Raw genomic sequence first — 23,555 nt, 5'->3', positions numbered from 1 at the left:
GCATGCCTGAACAGTCAAAGGATGTCTGGGCATGCTGGAAGTTGTAGTTTTACAAAAGCTGTAGGCACACAGCAGGAGGCAACACTGCTTCAAAAAAGAGTTATCCAAACACTGTACCTCCAACTATTCCAAAACTACAAGTCCCAGCATTACAGGACTGGCAAAGAACATGAATGACATAGAAACATATATATAAAATGTATGCGCTGTACTTTTAGCACTAAACCTTTGCATTAATTTGGGAAGATGTAAGTTATACACTCACCATATTGTTTTTGGTGGTAGAGTAGAGGCAATTTCCGGTAATCATTGTGTGTGTCTGTGTGTGTGTATATACAGCATAAAAGAGGCAAGGGTTACAAAGCAGGGGTACCAGGCTCTCTCCCTAGAGCAGTCAGTCAGCAGAGTAAGGGAGGGGGAGGAGTCATGCACAGTGCAGGCAAGAGAGGGACACGCCCCCTTCCTTTGGAGCAGCTGTAATATGCTATTTTTTAAAGAAATATAGTAAAATATATGTGAAAGAGACATGAAAATGATATGTACATGATCAGCATGAGGTACTGAGTAACATATAACAGGTTTTGAGGGATCTGACAGGTATGCTTTCAATGCTTTTATACTACAATGCCTTTCTACATTTACTTCATCTAGCAGCTGTTTCCAAGGCAGGTTTTAATTTCATGTGACATTTTACATGAGAGGAAGACAAATATGCTATTAAAACACATACAGGAAAGTATGGATCTTTCCCAAAAATCAATATCATAATGGTTTTCATAGTTCGATTCTAGAACTTAACTCAGGCACACCATGTGTTACACTGTTTCAGCCGCACTATTGAAAGTAACCAGCAATTAAATAAAGTGAATTTCCAAATACAGAAACATCTGCTGTTCAAAAATGGGCATGTGTTCTGTCTGGAAAAGGTTGCAGGTTTTATTCAGACTTTCAGCATAGCTGATTTAGTGTTTGGTATTCGCAGGGCACGTTTTTTGTATTCTAATGGCTTCTAATGTATGATGTATTAAGAAAAATTGCTTTGCATCACAACATTCTCGCACACAAACATATCACATTGTATATGTATACAAATTATTATACATTAGACTATTCCCAACTTAAAAAAAGATTAATGTGTTTTTTTTCATGTTTTATATATATATATATATATATATATATATATATATATATATATATATATTTATTTATTATTTTTTTTTTTTTTAAATGATAATCGTTATAGTGGTAAATGGGGCCTATTTTGAATATTTACTATTTGGGGTACATTTTGCTTTAGTGAACTTGAACATGTGATCACTTGTATAATACATTACACCTCTTAACACCACTACATTTCTTGTACTCTGACAGGGTATAAAAGCAGCACAAGCATGGAAGGCCTGAAGTCCTTTATTAGGTCCCTGACTGTCATGACAGCTTAGTGCATCTTGAGGGGGAAAGAGTGTACATACCATAGATACCATAAGGCTGCTATGTGGTCCTTGGAGGCAGGGAGTCCATCCCCAGTTGATCTCACTCCTTTTTCTAGTAGTAAGAAACTGTGCAAAACTCCTCTCTCCAGTTGTCTGCATTGTCAACATATTAATGGGGAGTTAAGGGGTACTGACCAATGGAACACAAAGGAAAATAAAACCCAGTCCGTTCTGTCCTGGAAAAAATTAGGCATCATAAAACAATGTCTGTTTTAGTTATTGCTTTGGGGCCCCTTCGCTCCTATGTACATGACTGGTGGGTGGGTGGTGGTTGAATAACGGATGGATTTATTGGGTTATAACCAAAATGCAGGCCATTATGGTGTACAGACAAACATGGGATAAGTTCTGTACCTAGAGGTCAATACAAGGTTCCCTTCATTACCCAATACAATATCAGGGGGTCAATCAGGTAACAAAGTTTTCCTTCCAATGGCTATGTCACCTGAGATCAGACATTTGGCTTGGATCAGAGTTATTTCTGAATCCGGCCACTAGTTTTAACTGTACAGTATAATACTGCCAACAATCACTAAATATGGAGTTGACTCAGTTCCTCTACCTAGACCTTTCTGATAATTGATTGCATATAAAGGGGTTATTCAGGAATAGAAAAACAGAGCATTTTTTCCAAAAACAGCGCCACAACTGTTTGATCTGGTCATGTGTGGTATTGCAGCTCAGTTCCTTTGAAGTAAATAGAGCCAAGTTGTAATACCACACACAACCAGAGGACAGGTTTAGTGCTGTTTTGGTGGAAAAATGCTCTGTTTTTAGACACCGCCTGTTTTTACCTTAATGACCAAACCCAATTTTTCTAATCTGTCCTGTGTCTCTTTAAGTCAGTGTTTCCCAACTAGGGTGCCTCCAGGTGTTGCAAAACCACAACTCCCAGAATGCCTGGACAGCCAAAGGCTACCAAAGGATATCCAGACATGCTGTGAGTTTTAGTTTTGCAACATCTGGGAGCTCCCTGGTTGGGAAAGAGTACTTACACTTACACTTCTCCTTCCTTATGGATCCACTTCTGACTTTGTCTCAAAAACTGCAGTGGCAGTATTCCAAAAACTGGCAGAAAAAAAACAAGTGGAAACTTAGCTTTAGGGTAATTTCACACAAGGATTTGTAACTGCCAATTAAAAGCTGTGCTCATGTGCTCAGTCATTTAGTTTACATTGAAATCTGCAGCGGGAAATCCTGCGCATCAAACCCTGCGCACCAAATCTACGTGTGAATGTACCCTTAAGTGGTAATACCTCTGACAAGCTTTTACTTAGCGACAAGATTCTGAGATTGTTTTTTCATGACATACTGTACTTTATATTAGGCTCCTTTCACACTATGAATTTCTCCGTTTACAAACGGCCGTGACTAAATTGCATTGCAGCCTATGGGGTTTTGTAACTGCCCGTTTGCACCCGTATATGCCCGTAATTTTTCCGTCACGATGCAGTAATTTTTCTGCCACGATGTCCCGTCACTGTATAACGCCCGTAATGAATTACAGGGATATACGGGTGCAAATGGGCAGTTACAAAACCCCATAGGCTGCAATGCAATTTAGTCACGGCCATCAGGGGTTTTGTAACTGCCGGGTTTTGCAGCTGTAGTGACGGAACATGTGACGGAAGTTTGTAAACGGAGAAATTCATAGTGTGAAAGGAGCCTTAGTGGTAAATCTTTGTTAATTCATGCAGCATTATTTGTGAAAAACTCCAAAATATTTTTTGGGAATTCACTGTATGGTAAAAAAATTTTTGATTCTGTGGCTCGGTACAATCTTCACTGCAGCACAGTATAACTGTCAGGGTACACTGACATACAACCTCTGAGATCAAGCCCATGTTGGGATCTCACAGGCTGCCATGGCAACCAACGGGATACTGCGATCGCATCACGGGATTGCCATTGGTGGCCTGTCAACCCCATAGATTCCGTGATCAGGACTGATTACAGCATCTATGGGGTTAATGCTGCCAAGATCGGCGCGATCCAGGTCTCCGCAGCTGCTGCGGGAACACGGCTGTGATTGACAGCCGGGTCCCACTGGCGATCTTCTGCAGCGTGCTGGGGCATATGTTCTGGGGCGGGAAGGGGTTAATATTTAGGACATTCTGAGCTAAGAAGGCTAAGGAAAAGCATTCTTCTACAAATGCTTAGGAGAAAATGAAGAAAATTCTAAGCCATGTTCATAGAAACTTTCTGATTACCTCCAATGTACTGTGTATACAATAGATTATAGGAGATCCTGGAGTCCAAGGAGAATAGTTATGCTGACTTGGTGGTGTTCCAGGAGCACCAATATACCAAAAAAATATGAATTTATGAGTTATAGATAGCTTTAATACGATTATGTTGAATGAGAAGCTGTCGGCTATCAGAGGAGATACCGTGGATCAATTCGAGGCAGTCTGGGATCCCTGGCTGTCATCCCCTCATTGCCCTAATTTACACCATTGTCTTTCTTTGTATTGAACTGTCCCTGTACATTTTTTGTTCATTTATGGTTGGGGGGAGAGACCAGATGTGTTTAAACTCAATTATGTACATTAGACTGTAACATAAATTCCAGTATCTGTCTATGTATACACTAGTATCGACGTTCTGTTATCTATTTTCCTTGCCTGATGGGGCTGCTTATGCTTCTGTTTGTACTGGTAATCTTTTATCTATACATATAAAACTCAATGGGGGACATGTATCATTATTTGTGTACGGTAGAAGCAGTTTACCCCTTTTGCCAAATTCTAAATAATGAGCAGATGCGCTAAATTTATCAATCAAGCGCAATGAGTTTCATAAATTGCAGGCAAATATAGTAATCTCCTCATACCTCCACTCTTTGAAAAATGAAATCGATGATTTAGAGCATCTTGCTACTTGCAGTCCAAGATGGCTTATATTTGCGTTAAAAATATGGTCATTGCGCACGATTTCTGCGGGTAAATGAAATGTGCACAATTAATAAATTTTAGTCTTGTGCACTAGAAAAATTCTCGTTTCGTTTCGTTAAGTTTTTTCGTTTTGGAAAAATTTTTCGGTTCGGAAATATTTTCAGTTTAGATTTTTCAGATACATTTGGTATTCGGGTACATTTGGTAAATCTTTTTATTCTTTTTTGGACTTTAGCAATCCTAAAAATATTATGGAGATACCTTTTTTATTAAAATTTCATAGGGTACTATAAAAAAATAATTAAAAAAAAGATACAGTAGAAAAAATTGTATCTAACGAAATGTATCTTTTTCATTATGAAATGTTTATTAATTTTTAAACAGGGATCAATTTATGTGAGCGGGTAAAACACTAAAAATGTAGCCGACAAAAATAAAAATGTAGTGTGTCTGCGTGTTTTTCACTTTTTTAAAACATTTTTTAGGTAGTACTACTACTCCCAGCATGGAACACACTCTTCCATGATGGGAGTAGTAGTTACCTGTACTAATTGACAGATCTCCGGGGTCCCTTGCGATCCTCTTGTATAGATGCGGCGGCAGCTCTTCTATGGTCCCCCTGCACTCACGTATATATACACATATTCATATTTCCCGCAGAGCTGTGATTGGCCAGATGGTTCCAGCCAATCACAGCTCTCTGTGAGAAATAGGAATATGTGTATATATACACCCGTGCAGGGGTCCATAGGAGAGTGGCCGCCGCATCCATACATTATACAGGAGCATCACAGCGGGTGTCAGGAGTGATACCCGCAGTGATCTTTCCTTTACTACAAGTACTACTACTCCCAACATGGAGTACACTCTGCTCCATGCTGGGAGCTGTAGTACCTGCATTAATAGACAGATCGCAGCGGGTGTCAGAAGTTACACTCGCTGCGATCTGTCTGTTAATGCAGGTACTACAGCTTCCAGCATGGAGCAGAGTGTGCAGAGTGTGCTCCATGTTGGGAGTATTAGTACCTGCAGTAAGGGACAGATCCCAGCGGATGTCACTCCTCCAGACACCTGCTGCGATCCTCCTGATGTGAATGTCGGGATCAGCCGTTCTCAGGGCTACAGAGCCGGGAGAACAGCTGACGCTGAGCCGCAGGTATACATCGTATATCTACTGCCCAGCAAGAACTTACAGTGAGCCTGCAATGTGTATACAGTATACACATTGCTGGCTCACTTAACCCCTGGCTGAGCGCCCTGCTGGACAGTGTAGCTTAACCCTTTGGGTGGTATACACTATATACAGCTATCTATAGATAGCTGTACATAGTGTATACAGAAGACGAAGTCTGCTTACTTCCCTCGAGTACCGGGCAGGTCCGTGTAGCTCCGCTCCCTAGTGATGATGTCATTAGGGGGCAGAACTACAGAAGGGAACAAGGCTAGTTAATCTGAAGCTCTTTTCAAATTGTCCGTTTTGTATAAGGTGAACAGACCCTTCTGGCAGTGTCTACCCAGACAGGGAGACTCCAGCTGTTGCTAAACTACAACTCCCAGCATGCCCAGACAGCCAAAGGCTGTCTGGGCATGCTGAGAATTGTAATTTTGCACCAATTGGTGGCTCCCTGTTTGGGTAGACAGTGCATCATGGGTGCTCTCTCCAGCGGACAGCGCCAAAAATGTCATAACCATTTTTTTGTGGTTTTTTTCTTCTCGTTTCAGATCCGTATATGCAGAGGATTACTGTGGATTCGATGGATTACAGCGGATTTTTTTTTTCTTTTAATAAAATGGTTAACGAGGGCTGTGGGTGAGTGTTTTTTTAAATAAAATAATTTTTCCAATGTGCTGTGTTTTTTTCTTATTGAATTTTCAGGCTTAGTAGTGGAAGCTGGTCTTATTGACTGAATCCATTACTAAGCCAGGGCTTAGTGCTAGCCCCAAAAACAGCTAGCGCTAACCCCCAATTATTACCCCGGTACCCACCGCCACAGGGGTGCTGGGAAGAGCCGGTACCAACAGGCCCGGAGCGTCAAAAATGGCGCTCCTGGGCCTAGGTGGTAACAGGCTGGCGTTATTTAGGCTGGGGAGGGCCAGTAACAATGGTCCTCGCCCACCCTGGTAACGTCAGGCTGTTGCTGTTTGGTTGGTATTGTGCTGAGAATGAAAATACGGGGAACCCTATACATTTTTTTTTTTTTATTTAAATAAATAAATAAAAAACGCATAGGGTTCCCCGTATTTTCATTCTCAGCACAATACCAACCAAACAGCAACAGCCGGACATTACCAGGGTGGGCGAGGACCATTGTTACTGGCCCTCCCCAGCCTAAATAACGCCAGCCTGTTACCGCCTAGGCCCAGGAGCGTCATTTTTGACACTCCGGGCCTGTTGGTACCGGCTCTTGCCGGCACCCCTGTGGCGGTGGGTACCGGGGTAATAATTGGGGGTTAGCACTAGTTGTTTTTGGGGCTAGCACTAAGCCCTGGCTTAGTAATGGATTCAGTCAATAAGACCAGCTTCCACTACTAAGCCTGAAAATTCAATTTAAAAAAAACACAACACATTGTAAAAATGATTTTATTTAAAAAAAAACACTCCCCCCACAGCCCTCGTTAACCATTTAATTAAAATTAAAAAAAATAATCTGCCGTAATCCATCGAATCCGCAGTAATCCTCTGCATACACGGATCTGAAACGAGAAGAAAAAAATCACAAAAAAATGGTTATGACATTTTTGGCGCTGCCCGCTGGGGAGAGCACCCATGATGCAATGTCTACCCAAACAGGGAGCCACCAATTGGTGCAAAACTACAACTTCCAGCATGTCCAGACAGCCTTTGGCTGTCTGGGCATGCTGGGAGTTGTAGTTTAGCAGCAGCTGGAGTCTCCCTGTCTGGGTAGACACTGCAAGAATGGTCTGTTCACATTATACAAAACGGACAATGTGAACAGAGCTTCAGATTAAATAGCCTTGTTCCCTTCTGTAGCTCCGCCCCCTAATTATGTCATCACTAGGGGACGGAGCTACACGGACCTGCCCGGTACTCGAGGGAAGTAAGCGGACTTCGTCGTCTTCTATATACACTATATACAGCTATCTATAGATAGCTGTATATAGTGTATACCGCCCAAAGGGTTAACCTACACTGTTCAGCAGTGTAAGTTAACTGTTTCCTTGCTGGGCTTGCGCATAGCGCACAGCTCAGCAAGGGGTTAAGTGAGCCAGCAATGTGTATACTGTATTCACATTGCAGGCTCACTGTAAGTTCTTGCTGGGCAGTAGATATACGATGTATACCTACGGCTCAGCATCAGCTGTTCTCCGTGCTCTATAGCCCTGAGAACAGCTGATCCCGACATTCACATAAGGACGATTGCAGCGGGTGTCAGGAGGAGTGACATCCACTGGGATCTGTCCCTTACTGCAGGTACTAATACTCCCAACATGGAGCACACTCTGCTCCATGCTGGGAGCTGTAGTACCTGCATTAATAGACAGATCGCAGCGAGTGTAACTTCTGACACCCGAGTAGTAGTACTTGTAGTTAAGAAAAGATCACTGCGGGTATCACTCCTGACACCCGCGGTGATGCTCCTGTATAATGTATGGATGCGGCGGACGCTCTCCTATGGTCCCTTGCACGGCCGTATATATACACATATTCCTATTTCTCACAGAGAGCTGTGATTGGCTGGAACCATCTGGCCAATCACAGCTCCGCGGGAAATATGAATATGTGTATATATACGTGAGTGCAGGGGACAATAGAAGAGCGGCCGCCGCATCTATACATTATACAAGAGGATCGCAAGGGACCCCCGAGATCTGTCAATTAGTACAGATCTGTCAATTACTACTCCCATCATGGAAGAGTGTGTTCCATGCTGGGAGTAGTAGTACTACCTAAAAAATGTTTTAACAAAAAGTGAAAAACACGCACACACTACATTTTTATTATTGTCGGCTACATTTTTAGTGCTTTACCCGCTCACATAAATTGATCCCTGTTTAAAAATGTATAAACATTTCATAATAAAAAAGATACATTTCGTTAGATACAATTTTTTCCATCACTACTGTATCTTTTTTATTATTTTTTTTTATGGTACCCTACGAAATTTTAATAAAAAAGGTATCTCCATAATTTTTTAGGATTGCTAAAGTCCAAAAAAGAAAATACAGAATACCGAATGTATCCAAAAAATCAAACCGTATCTGTATCCTTTTTATTATTTTTGTTATTAGAATAAATTCTTTACGTTCGTTTACGGATAACGAATGCATTCGTTATTTACAGCATGCATTCGGGAAATAACGAATGCATTTGTTATTTTGCTATTCGTATTATCGTGGCTATTCGGGAATGGGGAAAATATGTTTTCGTGCATTCGGAACTGTCCGAATGCCCGAAAACGGTAAAATTCGGTAAATTAGACATTTGTGTCGAACCGAATTGCACATGTCTAAGAAATTTGTGCGTATGAAATTTGTCACTCCAAGGTACACCGAAACCTACACATCTGGAGGAAGTGCTCCACCACAATGTATGCAAAAAAAGACGCAAAAGAACAGCTTGTGCAAAATTTGCGCAAAAATGTTAACACAAAACAGGGGTAAAATCTTTGATACATGTCCTCCAATGTGTGTATGTGTGTGTGTGTGTATGTTCTAGCATCATGTCCAAACGGCTAAAGATATTAACATGAAACTTGGCACACATATTACTAATATGTCTACAACAAACATAGGATGGGTAATTTAGCCCTTACTCACCCCCATTTGCCAGGGTCGGGGATTTTGTGTAAAGTCCCATACAAGTCTATGGGAAATATATGTTACTGCATAACTTCCAAACGGCTGGAGATATTTCGATAATACTTGATCACATGTTACTTATATGTCCACTTGAAATATAGGATAGTTAATTTAACTCTTAACTACCCCCATTTGTGAGGGTCAGGGTTTTTGTCTAAAGTCCCATGCAAATCTACAGGAAATGTATGTTCCCACATAACTTCCATACGGCTGGAGATATTTCAATAATACCTGGTACACATATTACTTATATGTCAAATAAAAATATATGATAGTTAAATTAACCCTTACCTACACCCTTATATAAAAGATGGATTTTTGTTTCAAGTCCCATTTAAGTATATGGGACTTCCAGTACCTTACTCTACAAGCTCCACTCTGCATCTCCTGGTGAATGTTTCAGTCTGGCTTGCAAGCCTCACCCCATCTCATGAAGACACGCTCACTGTTTAAGCCCCACCCTTTTTATTATCTACCCTTTTTGTGCATTGGTCTGGCTTGCAAATCACGCCCAGTCCCACAAATCCACATCTCCCCTTCTATTTTCAGCTTACAATATCTTCACTACAAATCAGTCCCACCCGAGGACGGGATATGAGGATGAGACATAAGGACAGGCTATGAGGACAGCATATAAGGACAGGATATGGGGTCGGGATATGAGGTCGGGATATGAGGACGGGATATGAGGTTGGGATATGAGTACGGGATATGAGGAAGGGATATCAGGTTGGGATATAAGGACGGGATATGAGGTCTAGATGTGAGGTCAGGATGTGGGGACAGGATATGGGGTCGGGATAGGAGGACGGGATATGAACTCGGGATATGAGGTCGGGATATGAGGACGGGATATGAGGTCGACATAGGAGGTCGAGAAGGGAGGTCGTGATAGGAGGACAGGATATGAGGTCAACATATGAGGACAGGATATGAGGATGAGGTTGAGATATGAGGACGGAATATGGGGACAGGATATGGGGTCGGGATATGAGGACAGGATGTGAGGTCCAGATGTGAGGTCTGGATATGGGGTCGGGATATGGGGACGGGATATGGGGTCAGGTTATGAGGACGGGATATGAGGTCGGGATATGAGGACTAGATATGAGGACGGGATATCAGGTCGGCATATGAGGACGGGATATGAGGTCAGGATATGAGGACAGGACATGAGGACAACATATGAGGACAGGATATGAGGAAGGAACATGAGGACGGATGTGAGGTCGGGATATGGGGGACAGGATATTGGGTTGGGATATGAGGACGGGATGTGAGGTCAAGATGAGAGGTCGAGATGTGAGGTCGGGATATGGGGACGGGATATGGGGTCAGGTTATGAGGACGGGATATGAGGTAGGGATATGAGGACGGGATATGAGTTCGGCATATAAGGTCAGGATATGAGGACAGGATAGGAGGACAGGATAGGAGGACGGGATAGGAGGATGGGATAGGAGGTCGGGATAGGAGGTCGGGATTTGAGGACAGGATATTAGGTCGACATAGGAGGTCGGGATATGAGGTCGAGAAATGAGGACAGGATATGAGGTCGGGTTATGGGGACGGGATACGAGGTTGAGATATGAGGACGGGATATGGGGATGGGAAATGGGGTTGGGATATGACAACAATATATGAGGATGGGATATGAAGTCAAAAGCTTCCTCCTTTGTTAATTTTCCTCCCAACACGGTTTAGGAAGGAAAAACCGGGCAACACCAGGTACTCAGCTAGTGTTTTAAATAAAAGCTTCATGAGCTTTAAAGTTTGACTTTAAAAAATGAATTACTCCCTTTGGCATTATTTTGTTCTTTGAAATGTGGGCTTCTTTGTTAAAAAAAAAAATTGGCTTATATTAATGGGCCTTTTTCTACAGCCAGGGCTGTAGACGAGAGTGGGCACCAGCCTAGGGCACCACCGCCTACCAGCCCTGTGAGGGGCCATAGTACAGGCGTGCAGTAGTGTTGAGTGCGAATATTCAAAATTCAATTTTTTACCGCGAATATCGGCACTTTGCGTTAGAATATAGCCCTATATATTCGTGATGACGAATATTCGTTTTTTTTCTTCACAGTACACATCACAACAATGATGTGTACTGTGTAAAAAAAAAAAGTGATCGTCCCTCCAGCTTGTGGTCCAAAGAAGGCTCCAATGTTATTTACTGTGTGAGTCGGTGTTGAGTGTGAATATTTAATCTATGTGAATATCGGCACTTCCAGAGGACAATGATCCCTCCCTCCTTTTAACTTGTGGGCCAATGAGAAGGATGCAAATACCGCTGTCAGAGGTTAGCAACATCCATAGCAACCAATAGGAAAGTATCCCACACCTTCACTATATAAGATTGTTCCCAGCAGTGATTTTTTTGCCATTTCATGTGGTTGTGAAAGGAGATTGAACACTGTCTGTGCTATGCTATGCTTTTTTTTTTTTTTTTTTAAAGCAAATCAAATTATATACTGAATTGATAGTTAGGTTCTAGTGTAGGGTATAGTGTTAGTTAGTTGAAAGATATAATCCTGCATGCGCACTATATGAATTTCATTATGAACATAGCGAATATGTGAATTTCGTGAACATAGGACGAATGTTCATCCATATATTTGTGAAATTTGAATTTGAATCTTTGCCTTGTCACTTACAATTGTAGGCTTCTGGGTCTTGCATGTGCAATGATATCACTCATTGGCCCTGATATAATAATTGTCGAGTGTAGTTTTCTTTGTGGGTTTTAATTCCCTAAATTTTTTTTCCACAGTATTTACTAAGGTTTCCCTACATTTTGCTTTTTTTTTTTTACACACGCTCTGATTTGTCAGGTTTTCCTCAGCTCAAATCCATCACATTTTCTGTGGAAACCTTAGAAAATATGTTGGGTTTTTGTGAAAATGTCGGGGACACACCACCTTTTCGGCAACTACGCAACCAACCCTTTTTTGGGTTTTCCCAGTAAAATGGAGAGTTAGTCAGGTTTTTTTCAATTCTGGCGCAAATTCTGGCACACATTCTGGCGCAGACAGAATTTCTGGCACACAACCTGACAAAACATGTTGGGTTTACAATAGTAAATCAGGGCCATTGTGCGCACTGTAAACTAGAGCAAAGGACCAAACCAGAAGAGTCTGTTGGCATGGTAGTGGACAGGAGTTTTTTTTTTTTTTGGAGGGCAATCCACATACTATGGGGCATAAGGAAAAATTCCAGCACCACAGTCATGGATTGAGAACGCTGCTTTAATTGAATCATCCTCGACAGGAACATGGATGCAGGGACCAAGGAGTGACAGCATGTAGGGACCAAGGAGTGACACGTTTTGGTGGACGTAGCCGCCTTAGTCGTACTACTATGGGACATAAGCCTTCCTACAGAGGGTGCTTTTCTACCAAGAGAGTTATCTACGCACTAGGGGACATCTTTCTTCCTACAGAGAGATATCTACATACTGGGGGGCTTTTGTCTTTCTACAGCCTCCTGTAGAAACTATCTACCAGCAGTGTGGTTATCTGCCTACAATGGGCACTTATCTACCTTCATGAGGCACCTATCTTCCTGAATGGGGCACCTGTTTTCCTGTAAGAGAACCTGTCTACCAACATGAGGCACCTATCTATCTACATAAGCCATCTAGCTACCGCCAGGGATCCTGTATTGGCCTACAGGTGAACCTGTATACTTATAGCAGAAACCTATCTACAATATCACTATTAGTTGCACTATGATAGGAAAACGGTGAGGATTTTGCTGGGAAGGTGTGGAATCTAACATATTTGTCCAGCAGATGGGCCATTATCAGGAGAAGTCTTCATGGACGTAAAGTCTGGATGGAAAAAGAAAAGGTAAGAGAAGGACTCTATTGAAAGAAGACATCACCTGTGAGTCACCGGATGTGAAGGCGTTTCAATTTCTGATATGATCTGCACTGCAAAACCTGTGTATCTACCATTAAGTGGTCACTGTATGGGGGTATTTCTGATCTTTGCATAGTGTGCTCTGTACAGTATACTGGTATACTTCAGTCACTCATGGTGTGAAGTTGTTATTTGTCCCTTGTATGCTGGAATTATCATCTACAGTGATGTCTGCAGTACTGTTCAAAAAGATTTGCATAGTAATTGGATCTGAAGCCTCAAAACGTAAACCCAGAATAAGAATGAAGGGGTTTACCAGGAAAACGTCTCTTACTGATTTCCCTTCTGCACTAAAACAACAAAAGAGTATGGGGGAGATTTATCAAAACCTGTCCAGAGAAAAAGTAATTGAGTTGCCCACAGCAACCAATCAGATCGCTTCTTTAATTTTTCAAAAATGAAAGAAGCAAGCTGATTGGTTGCTATTGGCCAACTTTTCCTCGGGACAGGTTTTGATAAATCTCCCCCTATATACTAACCTCCTTTATTCCCCTGAAGCTTCCTCTGTCACTTCTTCCAGTTCCGGCAGCGTTCCTGTTTGTGGATTATGATGATGTCCTTCTTCTTGTTTAGCCAATTACAGAGCTGAGCACTGGAGCACAGCGCCATCGGAAGCTTCTAAAATGAAGGCGCAGCCAGAACCGGAAGAAGTGGGGCTATGCTGTCTTCTTTACTGAGCCTCTCCTTCAGAGGAGTCCTGTCACTGAAACTACTATTTCATGCAATATATAATAAACATCAGTTTCCCCCAATAGGGCAACAGAAAATCTAAAAAACAAGATAGCAGTTGATCTAAAGCATACAGCATGCTAGATGGCTCTGTCAGAGTACTATTTAAAGTAATGGATTGCCTAGATTAGACTAATTAAAATTAGATATGTTTTTTAATCTATTTTTATTTTTTATTGGTTGTTAATTTTTTTACTGTATTTTGTGTAGATGAGTATGGGGGGTCAGCCATCTTACTTGAGCTGCTCATTGCCTACCAGCAGTTCGGAAATATGAGGTATGGCTATTAAATAATAAGGTTGAATCTCTGGGAAAAAGACAAAGCCACCTGAATTTAAATATATCATATGAACCTTAATCTTTGGCTCTCCCACACCTACCAGTTGTATTCTCCTCCCATAATAAGTTTGGTGCTCACAGTAATAATAATATTAATGTGTTTTTATTGGGCTTTGGAAAAAATCAAGCAATGGTTAACTTGATATTTTTAATTAAATAAATAATAATAATTATAATAATAATAATGATAAATATTTGAGGTTTATGGACAAAATTACTTACATGTGTGTGTTAAAGTGGTACAAAATATTAAAGGGAGGTCAAGAGAATGTTGAAGATGATGAATGACCAGGACACTTATCCACATAAAAACTTTCGAATATGTAAGAAAAAATTTAATGCAGTATCACAATGTTAGCAGAAATTGTGACCATCAAGAAATTTGTGGTGAGGTTCTTCCAAGAATTCTCATTCATAACAAGAAAGAAAATGAACGAAAAATGAATTGGATCAAATTAAAGAATATTCTAATTATTTTTTTAGAAAAAGTCATTACATGTTAAGTATTATCTTGAAACCAAACATTAGTCATTGGAAAACGTAAACTTTTCCAAAGCTGAATGAAGCATGTTAAAGCAAGTCTAATTTCAAAGCCATGTTGGTTGATTGTTGTCTTTGATGTTAATGGTGTGATATTAGAGGAGTGGGCCCAGAAGGTGCTACAGTGATCTGGAATTGCCACAAACAAGTCCTTGGAAAGTAGAGAAAAACAGTCAAGAGAAAGAGGCCAGAGCTGTGGGCAAACAGATTCATCCAACATCAGGATAATGATCCAGCAGACTCAATACTGTGAAGCAATTTTTGGTAGAGAAAGGGGTTACATTGGTAGACCATTCTCCCTGTTCACCAGATCTAGCACCATGAAACGTTTTTTCCCTCCCTAAAATCAAATCTGAACTCAAAGGAAAACTGCCTACATCATTTACAGAGGTATATGAAAAGGACCAAGCTCAGAAATCAAGCATTCCATGCGGCAAGAGAAAAAAATGTTCTGTCACATTGTCTCCATGGGGCGTGGCTATGCTGAAGTAGATGGGCTGGAGGATAGCATTACAACAGTAAATCCCTTCCACCCTGCTAGCCGTAATCCCATGATTAGAAAACAAAGCTTTATAGAGCACATCTTTTCATTTTAATAGACTTTTTAGCATGGGTCTCAACTGCTTATGAAGATTAGCCCTTTGCAAATGACTTATTAGCAGCTACCAATATAGCCTATCTAGCGTTTCCATGCACAACCAGGACAAATATAAAGAGGGCATCTGTTTCTGGGTTTGTAGAAAGATTCCTTGATTTCAATTCTGGGATAATATGAAATGTTACCCTCCCAAATTCCCTCCCCTTCAAGACAGCTGGGTAGTGAGATATAGGAGCAATCTTCTGCAGCTATGTGTTGTAACAAGTTCTGAAAAGAATTAGGCCATGTTGGCACGTTGGAATTTCCATGCAGAATTCCGCATTGGAATTCTACACAAGGATTCCATTGCAGTAGAGTTCAACAGGATTCGGCTACGCTGTGCACGCGGCAGAATTTCCGCACCAGATGGGGCTGACACAAAAAGGAATGAACCTGTCCATTCTTTCTGCAGACTCCGCACAGACTGCATAGCCATCTATAAGAAGGATCATTCCTGCACAGTCTGTGAAATATCCGCACAGAGATTTTTCATGCAGGCATCACGAGGTGTGATCATTGCCTTACTGTGTAGCTTTGCAAATGGTCTGTTAGTACAACTTTATAGCTGTAATGTTCATTCTATTTAGTAACCTGAGTGCCCATGCAGCCCTTAAATACATGATACCTTAACTTTAGTGGACTTGGACTGGCACAACTTTTACCCTATTGTTCCTGGGACCACTAGTTGCAGCAGAGAAATTATGTGAAAAGCATATTGCATGCCATGGCCAAAGGAGGTCAGGATTCTTGAAAGGTAGTTGTTGCAGCGACTGTTACCCATGGAATTGCAGAATAATTATCTTTAAGGTGGCAACTGAGCATGTCCTGTACAGGCAGGGCAGATCATTGTGGGGTAGCCCCTCTGAGACCCACTGCAGCTAAATAACAGAGACTATGCAGGCTATGGTGGCCTTGGGCAACCCATCCTAATGAGGACTCTTGCATAGTTGACCCTGACACTGGTTTTAAAGGGGTACTCCGGTGCTAAGACATCTTATCCCCTATCCAAAGGATAGGGGATAAGATGCCTGATTGCGGGGGTCCCGCCGCTGGGGACCCCCGTGATCTTGCACGCAGCACCCCGTTATAATCAGTCCCGGAGCATGTTAACTCCGGGTCTGATTACTGGGGATCACGGGGGCCGGAGCATTGGGGCGGGGGCCGTGACATCACGCTCCGCCCCCTCAATGCAAGCCTATGGGAGGGGTGTGACATTTGTCACGCCCCCTCCCATAGGCTTGCATTTAGGGGGCGGAGCGCGACGTCACGCGGTGGCGGGGCCGTGACGTCACAATGCTTTGGATAGGGGATAAGATGTCTTAGCGCCGGAGTACCCCTTTAAGAATTGCACCAGAAACCAAAGCTCAAAAATGTCATAAAGTAATTGATCTACGATAATCTGAGATTTATTCAGGAACCACCTCTTACAAGTTAATGAATCAATTAGTAGAGAAATCTTCAGACTGTGTTCATTCATCTCACTCTAATCATGGAATGCATTATTACATTCATAAATAATATCTGGCAACGTCTTGTTTACGACATTTGTTTAGAGACAGATTGATGTGCAGATCTGCTAATGAAATAATAGGGCTTCTTTACGTCTGACAAAACAAATTTAAATAATCCCTCTGACCCACTTTCAATTTCTGAGGTATACAATTGATGCTGCTTTCCTTCTAAAGAGGCTTGAATAAAAGGACCATGTACTGTAGCTCAGATTTTTTAACAAATGCCACTTGGTATATAAAGTCCTCTAACTTTACTTGTTTTCAGCGTATAACCCCTTGATATACCAGGATACAGTTTCCTTGATCAAACCATAGTTTGAAGTGTTTATTTTTTCAATGTCTTGTTACAGTTCCTTTTTTTTTTTCAAAATTTTCTTACGTTTTTTCCTGCCTCATTTTGCCAGGTTCTCCCAGGGGTCCTTTTCTGTTCTATTTCTGGAGGCGGCAGATACTGTACTTCTAGACATCAAGAGAAAATACCTCTCAAAAGCAGAATCCTCTAAAAGGACTGATCTCCAGCAAGGCTGGCATGGAAATATCTACTTTTTCTCAGAGGGTTCATGAGGGCTTCATGGAACATCTGAGGTATATGTTTAGCTGTTTCCTTCATGGCGTTTATGCGGCCAGAATAATTGAAGTACTGTTCAATTGTAATTTGTGCCTTTTTTTTTTTATAATTTTTTTTTTAAAGCTTCCTCTTCGTATTAAAAGTATTGTATATGCATGCAAACATTGCACTAATTATACTCATTTCCAAAATGACTGTGTTAATATGTATGTCACAACTCCATCCTCCCCAAGCTGATGTTCTACAGTAATTACAAAATGAGTACATGCTATCATACATTAAAGCTTTTCATCCACCTTTGAAAGAATTACCGTATTTTTCGCCCTATAGGACGCACCGGCATATAAGACGCACCCTATATTAAAAGGTGCAAAATTTTGAAAAAAAAGATTCTGCACCCAACAGTGATCTTCAACCTGCGGACCTCCAGATGTTGCAAAACTACAACTCCCAGCATGCCCGGACAGCCATGCTGGGAGTTGTAGTTTTGCAACATCTGGAGGTCCGCAGGTTGAAGTCCACTGTATAGGAGGTTATACTCACGTGTCCCCGCCGCTCCGGACCCGTCACCGCTGCCTTGGATGTCGCTCCATCGCTGTCGCCGCGTCCCCGTGGTGTCCCCGACGCTCCGGACTTCTTCCCCGGGATCCGCGCTCTCCGTCGCCATCATCACGTTGCTATGCACGCCGCTCCTATTGGATGACGGCGTGCGCGACGACTTGATGACGTTGAAGGAGAGCGCAGGGGATCCCGGCACAGAGAAGACACCAAGGAGGCAGGTAAGGTCCCTCGCAGTGTCCTGTAAGCTGTTCGGGATGCCGCGATTTCACCGCGGCAGTCCCGAACAGCCCGACTGAGCATCCGGGTTAGTGTCACAATCGCTTCAGATGCGGCGGTCAGCTTTGATTCGCCGTATAAGACGCACCAACTTTCCCCCCCCCCCCCAGTTTTGGGGAAGAAAAAGTGCGTCTTATACGGCAAAAAATACGGTAGAAATTTTAGAAAATAAAGTAGACATGTGCAATTCGGTTCGTCACGAATGTCAAATTTACCGAATTTTGCCATTTTCGTGCATTCGGGCCGTTTCGAATGCACGAAAAAAATATTTGAATATTTCCGAATAGCAACGATAAAACGAATAGCAACATAACGAATGCATTCGTTATCCGAAAACAAATGCATTAATTATTTACCGAATGCATGCGGTAAAAAAACGAAAGTAAAGATTTTTTTCTTATTTGTTTTATTGTTCCTTGCGCTACACTTTTTCTGATTGTTAGTTTTTGTTTTACTGTTACTAGGGTGCCTCCAGCTGTTGCAAAACTACAACACCCACCCAGCATGCGGCTGTCTGGGCATGCTGGGAGTTGTAGTTTTGCAACAGCTGGAGGCACACTTTGGCTAACACACGCATTAGCGCAATGCTTTTTAATTCATTTTCAAATTCCGCTGGCTTTTGTCAGAAATGGGTTACCAGAAATGGGTACCCGAATACCGAATGTATATGAAAAATCAAACCCACCCGAATACGAATGTATCCGGAAAAAAATCAAACCCCGACACCCGAATAACAAATGTATCCGAAAAAATGAGTCCCCGGAAACCCAAAAACCGAATGTATCCGTAAAAATTAACCCACCGGACACCCGAATACCGAATGTATCCGAAAAAAAATTAAACCTGGACACCCGAATACCGAATGTATCTGAAAATCAAAACTGAAAATATTGCTGAACCGAAAATTTTATTAAAAAAACGGAAAAAAACAAAAAAATTTCTTCTGCACATGTCTAAAATAAAATATGTGTGTTATAAAACTAAATACTGGATTTTCTCATTCTTTTTAACTGCGACTGCAACCAACTCAAAGTGTTACAGATCAGAATTCATGGTCCGGCATATAATTTGCTATTGGGGGAAACTTCCTCCAAGTTATTGCATTTATATGTGAAGGATTGTGCTCAAATAAACATTATACTGCAGTGATGGAGTTCTGCAAGAAACATTACAGTCTTGTTTTGTTTCCACCTCAATATATTAGTATTTAAATATTTAAGAGAGCATTCTTTGTAATATTTCAAATAATATGAATGTGAGAAATGAGAAAAATAACATTTGTTACTCTCCAATGTCAAAGCAAGAAGGCAAAGGCGGCTAGAAAGTTAGGAAATATGTAAACAAAAAAAAATATATATAGATGCTGGAGATCAAATCTAATAAGATCTAATAAAAATGGAGCAAAACATCCAATGTAGTATAGTTTGCATAGTGCACAAAAAGATAAGTCGGTCAGTACTTTTTTTTAGCAATATGTCATGTTCTTCTTTTTATTTTTTATTTTTTTTACTGTTCCATTAAAAAATACAGACACAGGAGACACAAGCTGTAGATACAAGTATACCCAAAAACAGACCAGAGGGAAAATTACAGCCAGACTCCAATGGAAAGTGTAATGCATGATTTATGATGCTTGTTTCTATTGGTGCCATTGCAAGGTAGGTGTCATCAGAAAATAGCCTATTGTTAAAATTACATTTTTATTTAAAATTATATATATATATATATATATATATATATATATATAAAACCAAAGGATCTCCTGTTGCTGTTCCTGTTGCTACATATATATATGCAAATCAGCTCATTACATCACCTTTTCAAGCGATGTTCCCTGGTATCAGCTTAGCTCCAATTACGGAATATAAAAAGCTAATCGGGATTAATGCCAAGCCAGAAGAGAGAGAGTTCTGGCTTGGCATTAATCCCGATTAGCTTTTTATATTCCGTAACTGGAGCTAAGCTGATACCAGGGAACATCGCCTGAAAAGGTGATGTAATGAGCTGATTTGCATATTCCCCTACCCAGAATGCCTGCGGAGTGCTTAGTGGCCATTAAAAGCTCCGTCACACCAGGAGTGGTGAACTCTCCCTGAGTTAAATACTCATCCCGTTTATATATATATATATATATATATATATATATATATATATATATACACACACACATTTTTTTTAAATCTGTTTTCTTTCTTTTAAATTAATCTTCAATTCTTGCTGTTCTTAATTTCTCCGCCATGCCCAAAATGAAGCTAAGACTTCCTGTTCTGTCTATAAAAATAAGGAGGAGGTTGATGAAAAATGATAAGACAATATGAGGTCAGCCTCCCTTCCCCTGTAGAATGGCCTTTGTACAGGTCACAAAGGGTATTTTAAAAATCCACCTCATACAAAGAATAGGGTTTGGAATTGTTCGTTTTGTACAAAAAATGCTGCTTATTCTGCAGAAAACTTTTTTAAAGGACATTATCAGATTAACCAGGCTGGTTACTATCATCATCCAAATCATTTGCCCCCATGATGTCTAGCTGGGACTTGCATAAAGGTGTCTCAAACTGTGATCTTGGAATGACTTTGACATTGTATTTCAATAATGAAGACTTGTAACAAGCCACACATTAACAAAAATTCATAAAATAATAACCCTCCTTATCTTCTTGGCATAGTATCAGTAAAGCAGGGCACTTATGTCTGTAAGCTACATAACTTGTGAGATTTAAGCAGCTGTGTGTGAAGTATCAGGAACCAGCAGCTTCTACAAAGGGGCTAATTTACAACTTCTGAGACCGACAAATTTCTTTCTCTGATTCATGCTAAGGAGAGATTCTTGTGGTCTCACAGCCGTGAGTATTGCAAAGTCTATATGGGACGTTCACATTTGCTCCATAAAAGGAAAACCTGGGGTTTGTGTATGAAGTGCATACACTAACCTAATCTCAAAAAGACCTATCTCGGTATATACTTGCAATGCACTGAATTATATTTATTATATATATATATATATATATATATATATATATATATATATATATATGGATAGATAGATGCAAATCATAAAATGTTGCAGTGTCTTGTAATACCTTTTTTATTGGACAAGCTTTCGGGATTCCTCCCTTTATCAAGTCCAAAGCAAATCTAAGCTCACAAGTAGAAGATAGAGGTTACATCTCACAAATATGCAGGGGTTAAGACAATAGATGTGGAGAATTCACACTAAGATGGGCCATAAATTGTCCTGTTATGGGAACATAGACTAAATACTGGACTAATACGGCTACTCAAATTTACTATATATATATATATATATATCCATCCCAAGGAAAGCAGCACAACCTCAAAGGTATTATGTGATAGGTGCACGCTATGCGGGTGCCTGGGTTAGGGCTCCACTTGTAGTAGAAATCCAGAAAGTAGCAGCACACAAAAATTAGTTAAAAAACTTGTAGGTTTATTCCATTATTCCAGTGCAGATAATCAGGAGAGCCATGATAATGGCGGCGTGAGGTCGCAGAAACGTTGCTCTCCTGATATCTGCACTGGAATAATGGAATAAGCCTACAAGTTTTTTCACAAATTTTTGTGTGCTGCTACTTTCTGGATTCCTTCTATATACAGGGTGGGCCATTTATATGGATACACCTTAATAAAATGGGAGTGGTTGGTGATATTAACTTCCTGTTTGTGGCACATTAGTATATGTGAGGGGGGAAACTTTTCAAGATGGGTGGTGACCATGGCGGACATTTTGAAGTTAACCATTTTGAATCCAACTTTAGTTTTTTCAATAGGAAGAGGGTCATGTGACACATCAAACTTATTGGGAATTTCACAAGAAAAACTGATGTGCTTAATTTTAACGTAACTTTATTCTTTCATGAGTTATTTACAAGTTTCTGACCACTTATAAAATGTGTTCAATGTGCTGCCCATTGTGTTGGATTGTCAATGCAACCCTCTTCTCCCACTCTTCACACACTGATAGCAACATCGCAGGATAAATGCTAGCACAGGCTTCCAGTATCCGTAGTTTCAGGTGCTGCACATCTCGTATCTTCACAGCATAGACAATTGCCTTCAGATGACCCCAAAGATAAAAGTCTAAGGGGGTCAGATCTGGAGACCTTTGGGGCCATTCAACTGGGCCACGACAACCAATCCACTTTCCAGGAAACTGTTCATCTAGGAATGCTTGGACCTGACACCCATAATGTGGTGGTGCACCATCTTGCTGGAAAAACTCAGGGAATGTGCCAGCTTCAGTGCATAAAGAGGGAAACACATCATCATGTAGCAATTTCACATATCCAGTGGCCTTGAGGTTTCCATTGATGAAGAATGGCCCCACCATCTTTGTTCCCCATATACCACACCATACCATCAATTTTTGTGTTCCAACAGTCTTGGAGGGATCTATCCAATGTGGGTTAGTGTCAGACCAATAGCGGTGGTTTTGTTTGTTAACTTCACCATTCACATAAAAGTTTTCCTCATCACTGAACAAAATCTTCTGCGTAAACTGAGGGTCCTGTTCCAATTTTTGTTTTGCCTATTCTGCAGCACCTGAAACTACGGATACTGGAAGCCTGTGCTAGCATTTCTCCTGCGGTGTTGCTATCAGTGTGTGAAGAGTGGGAGAAGAGGGTTGCATTGACAATCCAACACAATGGGCAGCATATTGAACACATTTTATAAGTGGAGAGAAACTTTTAAATAACTAATGAAATAATAAAGTTAAGTTAAAACCAAGCACATCATTGTTTTTCTTGTGAAATTCCCAATAAGTTTTTTTTTTATATAATTGTTTATTTTAAAGAAGTTGTATCTTTTACAACAAATACACAATTATATAAAATACAAAGAAGACAAGGAAATAACATTATCAGTGTCAGTACATGGCAGTATGGCGATGTGAAGGATGTATCATCTCCAGGTAGCAGTACAACTTGACGGCAGTTTAACTTTAAACAGAGTATGTATTATAATGAATATCAGAGTACAGCATGTTTGAGAGGTAGTCGCTCCAAAGACATCTATTCAGTCAAAGATATCCATATCCCAATAAGTTTGATGTGTCACGTGACCCTCTTCCTATTAAAAAAACAAAAGTTGGATTCAAAATGGCTGACTTCAAAATGGCCGCCATGGTCACCACCCATCTTGAAAAGTTCCCCCCCCCCTCACATATACTAATGTGCCACAAACAGGAAGTTAATATCACCAACCATTCCCATTTTATTAAGGTGTATCCATATAAATGGCCCACCCTGTA

General features: G+C 40.8%; 1 protein-coding gene across 3 annotated transcripts in view; it reads right to left on the bottom strand.

Annotated features, from left to right (window-relative positions):
• The window catches only part of TSPEAR (thrombospondin type laminin G domain and EAR repeats), a 171,289-nt gene that overhangs the window by 104,027 nt on the left and 43,707 nt on the right, over nt 1-23,555 (bottom strand). The gene's annotated exons all lie outside the window — the stretch shown is intronic.

Source organism: Hyla sarda, chromosome 8 (genome assembly GCF_029499605.1).
Source record: "Hyla sarda isolate aHylSar1 chromosome 8, aHylSar1.hap1, whole genome shotgun sequence".
Taxonomy (NCBI): domain Eukaryota; kingdom Metazoa; phylum Chordata; class Amphibia; order Anura; family Hylidae; genus Hyla; species Hyla sarda.
Note: the sequence above shows the minus strand (reverse complement) of the source record. Positions and strands in the feature narration are given on the sequence as shown.